The sequence below is a fragment of the Saccostrea echinata genome, unplaced genomic scaffold, assembly GCF_033153115.1.
Source record: "Saccostrea echinata isolate AGI-Se365-2 ecotype Australia unplaced genomic scaffold, CSIRO_AGI_Sech_v1 ptg000054l, whole genome shotgun sequence".
In the NCBI taxonomy this organism is placed as follows: domain Eukaryota; kingdom Metazoa; phylum Mollusca; class Bivalvia; order Ostreida; family Ostreidae; genus Saccostrea; species Saccostrea echinata.
The window spans coordinates 32421514-32429555 of record NW_026889803.1 but is presented as its reverse complement, the minus strand read 5'-3'; positions in this window follow the sequence as shown (position 1 = coordinate 32429555).

The following is an 8042-nucleotide window of genomic DNA, read 5'->3' as shown; positions in this document are numbered from 1 at the left end:
ATTATGTAATATTTAGTTTTTCTAAATATTTGCAAAAAATTGATTACCCAATTTTTAATCTATTTTTTTAAAGAAATTTAAATCATGTTTATGTCTGGACAATTTCTAATAAACGTGACATCCATGACAATCATTTGATTTTTCAAATATATTTTCTAAAATTCATAAGACATTATTGAATATTATGATTTCGTGCAAAATCTAAATCTCAGGCCGTTTTACGGTAAAACACCCTTGGCTATATGTACCTGGAATTTTATCACCCCTTCTAATGTTATTGTGATTTAAATTCAAGACACGTGGTCTTTGGTTGACCCAGGTTATAGGGTAGAACCGGTTTTACAAATAAAATTGGCAGTAAACAGGAAATTGCTATAGTCTATTTCTTTTTAAAACATGTCCTATGAAAAATGTGTTTCCAGACCTTTCTGAGAGATTTTCATGATTTTAATTAGAAAAGGAGGCGGGGGGGGGGGGGGGGGGGGTAAAAATTGGAGCTCAGTAGTGACAATTTACCAAAATCGCCCAATACGCTGTTAGAAAAAATGTGTAATGTCTTCTACATTGACAAACCTTTGTTTACCTTACATGGCTATTGTTATTTAATGTGCACAGAGGATCTTACCACAAACAATTGACCAATCGTTGAATGAATAGCAACGTTTACTGGACTTCTTCATGTTTACATTTTACTTCAAACACGTGGTTCAGGTCAATCTACGATCGATATTAAATGCATGGACTGCAAAAACCAATTTAAAAAACTTTTTATGAAAAATACAATGACTACAAACTTTGAAAAATGTCACGGGCGTTTGCAATTTGTTGTTACGTTGTTAACTAGAAAAGGTATGTAATCAAATGTAGTCTGTGTCACGCACTTCAAGGTTAAGGAAAACGAGCAGCATCTCTCAGGCATTTAAACAATTAAAGGACAACAGTTGTTTTTGTTTTTTGTTTTTTTTACATTACAATACCCGTGATCACATGTGCTTTTGGTCAGGGAACCCACCTGACAACTGTATTCACCGATGGTACTACAACAAAGAAATACAGACGCAATTAAAGAATAAAAATGGACAAATTACTTTTCATCTACGAAATGCATGAAAAAAATGTTTGGGTTTTTTTTTGTTTTTTTGTTTTGTTTTTTTTTTTTTTGGTGCTTTTCCGATCGCCTTTAGTTTTTTTTTTCCAAGCGTAAAATTTCAGTAGTAACCTACAATCCAATTCAACTCATTCAGCTGATTTTTCAGTTTAAGCCATGTTGGTACCTCAATTGCTAATCTGACGCCAAAAAATATAGTCCAAGTTTCCATGCAAGTATTTTTGTCCAAAAAGAAATTTTAATACATAACTGCAGAAAATAATTTCATTAGGAATACTTACATGTATTAAAGAATTTAAGAGAGACTGAAGTACATTTCTACAGATATTATACAGAGGTGAAAACTGAAACGCAACACAACTTTTCTGTTTACCATGTCTCCACGTGGAAGTCACTTCCTAGCCACATTTCCGTGAATAATTTACCTTATCTCGCTGTAGTCTCGCTACATCTCACCAGAGCTACTGTCAGAGCTACTCTGAACTCCTCGAGTTTTATAATTTGCAGAACACCGAAAAATAAGTTTCCGAACACATAAGTAGGGGTGTTTATATACATTTTATTATGTTGAGGCTGTCCTCCAGGAAATCACCCTTGGCTATATGAACCAGGTTTTTAGCTCTACTGGTCAGAGACCAAAAGAGCTTATAGAAAGGTGTCCGTCGTCCGTCCATCTGTCTGTCCGTGAATTTTTTTCAATATGCTACATCTCCTACAGTTTTGGTTAGAATTCAGTATAACTTGGCACACAAGTAGACTACACTAAAATACATAATTCTATGCATCGGTTTTTGATTTCAATGAACGGTGTTGCCTTGGTTACTTAAAATAGAAATTTCTGTGAAATACTTTCAAAACGCTACTCCTCCTACAGTTTGGATCTGATTTCAATATAACTTGGCACACAAGTAGACTACACTAAGATACATAATTCTGTATGTCGGTTTTAGATTTCAATGAACAGTTTGCCATGGTTAGTTACTATAAATAGAAATTTCTGTGAAATTCTTTCAAAACGTTATTCCTCCTACAGTTTCGCTCCAATTTCAATATAACTTGGTACACAAGTAGACTACATTAAGATCCATAATTCTATTTATCGGTTTTTGATTTCAATGAACGGTGCTGCCATGGTTACTGCAAATAGAAATTTCTGTGATTTTTTTCAAAACATTATTCCTCCTAGAGTTTTGCTCAAATTTCAAAATAATTTAATACGCAAATAGACTACACTAATATACTTTACTCTGATTATCGGTTTTTGATTTCAATGAATAGAAATAATCTTTATTAGATAGAAATAGAAATAAATAGAAATTCCTGTGAAATACTTTCAAAACACCACTCCTCTTACAGTTTTGGTCTGATTTCAATATACCTTAAAAATAAGTATATTGAACTAAGATACATAATTCTCTTTATTGGTTTTTGATTTCGATGAAGAGTTGCTAAGGTTACTAAAATAGAAATTCCTGTAAAATATTTTTAAAACGCTACTCCTCCTATAGTTTTAGTCTAATTTCAATATAACTTGGTACACAAGTAGATTACACTAAGATCCATCATTCTATATATCGGTTTTTGATTTCGATGAAGTGTTGCCTAGTTACTAAAATCGAAATTTCTGTAAAATTCTTTTAAAAGGCTACTCCTCCTACAGTTTTAGTCTGATTGCATTGAATCTTGCCACAAAAAGAAACTTAACCAAGAATCATTATTTTTTTTTTATTGCTGTTGCAAAGTTTCACGTCCAAGTGTTACTTTTCTTTTCCTTTATTATAAGTAAAAACCAGTAGAGCTACAGTCTCGTCAGAGACTTCTGGTTTGTATACGGTTAATTACGTTACTACCGTCGAAAAGATTTGCCAAAATTGAAAATGTTCAGAAGTTCAGGAAAAGAAGCTGAAAATGTTCAAATGTTAACACGTGACCCACATCGCACGACGACGGACAAAATCAGTTTGCCAGTATGTCACCTGAGTGACTCACGATCAGCTGACATAAAAAAAAAATCACGCGGTTTTAAAGCTCATAAAGTATGAGTGATGCAAGATACGTGGAACCCACTGTTATTTAATATTTCACTTTCATGTAAATAACTTGATTTTGAATCGTCGAGAAACATAGTTAAAAACACTGTTATCATCTGAATGATGAAACAACACCCTACAGCGCGATGAAACTTAGCAAAAGTCAACATTGCTTGACGACGGGTGATATTTCAAATAAATATAAATTGACCGCGCGGAATTTATTTGATTTTGTATAAAACATTCTGTAAAATATAAAAAAAAAAAAAAATACTGCATGTGGTTGAGGGTAACACTGAAAATTTTCAACCCGCGAAAACCATAAGATTCTCAATATCAGGCGCGCCTCGGTTGACAATGGTTTTCTTGGGGTGAAAATTTCCAATGCCACCCTCAACTACATGTACATGCAGTATTAATTTATATAGTAAATTCACATCACATAAATCTACATTCAATATTTATGTAATAAATTCACATCACGTAAATGTACTTTGTTCGAGAAGAAGGAAGGAAACAAATCAATCAGAAAACTAAGATACTTGCTTTTAAGATATGTGTTATCTAAATTTGCTGGTTGAAAGAGAATAAACTGCATTTAATGCTTGACCATATATACATTCGCTAAAACGAAACTCAGTAAGTATGTGGTCTTCAAAAACTACATATCTGGACATTTTGGGCAATTTAGACAGCTTTTTCAAGTGAATTGATATTTCGTTAAAATATTCTGTAAACTAGAGGCACTGTGGGCACTGAGCTCACAAAATGATACCCCCCCCCCCTTAAATTCCTAATGAGTATACTAGTAGAAAAGTCTATATTTGCTATGGGAAACCCCAAATATATGTCCGATCAGAACATAAAATACGAAGTGTACAATGACACTATGTAATTAAGATTCTTTGAAAACCTCTTTTTATAAAGTAGTATAGGAAGAGCTGCGGATAAGACATTGGTGCCCAAAATGTTATAGAAGAGTGGCAGTGTCCCATGTTTTTCTATAGGAAACACCAAATATTTTTCCATCGAAACGTAAAATAGGATGTGCACAATGACACTATGTAATAAAGATTCTGTGAAAGTCTTAATAAATTTTATAATTTTTATTTTTTTATTCTTAATTTTTATGAATTTAAATTTTATCAATTTTATTGAGTTATTCAGTGGTAAAGGAGAAGTTGAGTCCGATCGAAACGTAAAATGGGAAATGCGCTATGTATACTAGTATATTATAAAGATTTGGTGAATTTCATTTAATTGCATTCAGAGGTATAAGAGGAGTTGCTGAAAAGAAAAGTTACCCACAAGTGTTACATTGTTACGTACAGTACAATTTCACTTCACGATACAAAATCAATTTACCAAACATAAAAAAGGATGTTTTTTTCCTTTATATAAAAGAATGATTTCTTTCACAGAACAATTTGTGGTTAACCCAAAGAAAAATCAGTGACAATTATGTATAGATAAAATATGTGAGCTGTTAAACAGCGATAGTTCACACTGCCGTGATTCAAATATGGATGCTTCCTGCACCGCCATAGAATACAACGCAGAAAGGATGAACTTAAAATTTTTAACTGATCGATGGTACATGTAAAAGAACTGCTTCAAGTTTGACCCTACGCCTTTGACAAGGCCAATTTGGCGATACAAGTTTTACATAGGAATATAGGAAAAAATTTTCTCAAGAACCACTGGGCCAGAAATGTTGAAAACTTACGGGAAACCTTCATTACATAATGTCGATCAAAGTTTGTTCAAATCATGACCCTCGTGGGCACGGTGGGGCCACAATGGCTGATCAAAGTTTTACAAAGGAATACATGGGGAAAATCTTTAACAAATCTTCTCAAGAACAGCACAACCATGTTCAATCATATTTATATTGAAGCATCCTCAGGTAGTGTAAATTTAAAATATGTTCAAATCATGGGGTAGGGTGGAGCCACAAAGGGCAATCAAAGATTTACATAGGTATATATAAGAAAAATCTTTTTCTCAAGAAAAACAGCCATGATTAGTCATTTATATGGAAGCATCCTCAGGTAGTGTAGATTCACGTTTGTTCAAGTCATGACCCCCGGTGTAGGAGGAGGCCAAAACAGGTGATCAAAGTTTAACATAGGAATATATTGGGGGAAATCTAAAGAAGTAGCAGGACTATAGTGACTCAGGTGAGGATTGTGCCACTCTATCCCCGGGGTCATGTTTTGAACAAATTTAAATATACACTATATAATGAAGCTTTTGCATAAGTTTCAACTTTTCTGGCCCAATGGTTCTTCGGAAAATTTTTGAAAATGACTTTAAATATTAACTTATTCTTAATTATTTCCCAATGAAAGAGGACGTAACCCTTCATTTGAATTAATTTGAATCCCCTTCATCAAGAAATGCTTTGTGGCAAGTTAAGTCGAAATTGGCCCACATTTTCTTGAGAAGAGGTTGAAACTGTGGAAAAATTTACAGACGGATGACAGGCAAAACGTTATCAGAAAAGATCACTTGAACTTTCAGCTCAGGTGAGCTGGTGCAAATAAACGACGGCATCCTAACATCCAAAGATATCTAAAACTTATTAAAACCCGATACTTTTAATGAAGCATTTGGTCAGTTGCTTATATATCACAACTAATACATGTGCAAAAAAAAAAACAAAACAAAAAAAAAAAAAAAAAAAAAAAAGAAGACACCATTCTAACATCAAACTTATTAGAACCCGGCACTCTCAATGAAGCATTTAGTCAATTGCTTATATAACATTTTTGAAGAAGTGTTCCTATATTACATCACAAATGTAATAAGTTTCACTATGAACCCTGAAGAATGCTGAATCACACCGGAAACAGTTATGTCACACACCGGAAACAGTTATATCACCCGACGGAAACAGTTATAACACCCTCCCGATCACTTCTCGAACCCGAGCTACAAATGCGTAACATAAAGACACGTGAAAGTGATCGAGAGGGTGTTATAACTGTTTCTGTCGGGTGATATAACCGTTTCCGGCGTGTGACATAACTGTTTCCGGTGTGATTCAGCATTCTTTAGGGTTTATAGTGAAACTTATTACATTTGTAATATAATAGAAAAACTCATTCAAAAATGATATATAGCTTTTTGTCCCCCGCTTTCACTGATTGGATCTGTCTTTCCGTCTGTAACACTTCCGTTTTCGCGCGATATCTCGTGAAGCCTTTCAGCTTTTGCAATGAAATTTTACATAAGAACTCCCTATGGCCTAAAAAAAAAAAGACCCATATTGACTTTGAGATCAAAAGGTCAAAGGTCATAAATTCGGTCTCACACTTCCGTTTCCGGGTGATATCTCTAGAAGCCTTTGGGCTTTTGCAATGAATTTTTTTTACCACAACCCCCGAGGCCTAAAGAAGACCCCTATTGATTTTAAGGTCAAAAGGTCAAGGTCTTAAATTCATACATTTTGTCTGTTTGTAACACTTTCATTTTCGAGCGATATCTCAAGAGGCTTTTGGGCTTTTGCAATAAAATTTTATAGCATAACTCCCTATGGCCCCGCCCGCCCCTCTCAAAATGCCCCGCCCCGTTGTTTTATGTTTTTTTTTTTATTTTCGTCCAATTATTATTATTTTTTTTTTTTTTTATCAAATTCAATTGGAAATTTGTTGGCATCGATCACGTTCAACGTTTGTATAAAAAGTCGCGTGGCACTTTTTTAGCACAGGTGCCATATGAAGAGTTATTACATATAATGCACGTGCACGTTGTCGGAAGATTTATATTCTAATTACATCTATTAGAACTCTTTCCTAAAGGCTAAATAGACACCATATGTTGTTAAAAATTTTGACAATATCGTACGTGTCAAGAATGAAAAATTGGACGTTAAAGGGACAGTGGAAATCTGTGATATTTCAGACAAAGCACAAGTATTTGTTGGTCAAACGAAGAATATATATATTTAGAAAAACCCAACGAGCAGTGTTGACTAACATAAATCTCCAATATGCTCAATATCCTTGTGCCCATTGTTCAGAAACAAAATTCATACATCAAAGACACGTCAAGACAAAAAATCGAATCTCTGAATGTACCAGAAAATGTCATCCTGGTTACTTATAATGTGACCAGCATGTACACAAACATGGAATTTGATGAATTATATATACTACATTCTGTCGAGAAAGCATATTTAGCAACAGGCGCCTGAAGCATGGATCACCCCCCCCCCCCAACTAACTAATAAAATAAAAGGTGTCTTTATTTTCTCGGAAATATGCGATTTCTCCGTCAGTTCTATCTGTATGTCATTCTGTGCAATTGGTTTGTACTTTTGATAAGGTTTTAAAATTCGCCATTTACGGCAAAATAAAAATATACAAGGTAAGAAACAACCAGAAGTCTCTGATGAGACTGTACTCTACTGGTCTGTACGTATAACAAGGGAAAAGTAGCACTTGGATTTGAAATTTTGCAACATGCAGCAATAAATAGAATCATGTATCTTAATGTAGTCTACTTGTGTGCCAAGTTATATTGTAATCAAACTAAAACTGTAGGAGGAGTAGCATTTTGAAAGTATTTCACAGAAATTTCTATTTTAAGTAACCATAGCAACACCATTCACTGAAATCAAAAACCGATATACACTTTTATGTAACGTAGTCACTAGTGTAGTCTAATTGTGTGCCAATTAGATTGAAATCAGACGAAAACTGTAGCAGGAGTAATGTTTTAAAGGATTTTTTCAGAAATTTCTATTTTTAGTAACCACGGCAACATCGTTCATCGAAATCAGAAACCGATATAATAAATTACGTATCTTAGTGCAGTCTACTTTTGTGCCAAGTTATATTGAAATCAGACCAAATCTGTAGGAGGAGTAGCGTTTTAAAGGAATTTTACAGAAATTTCTA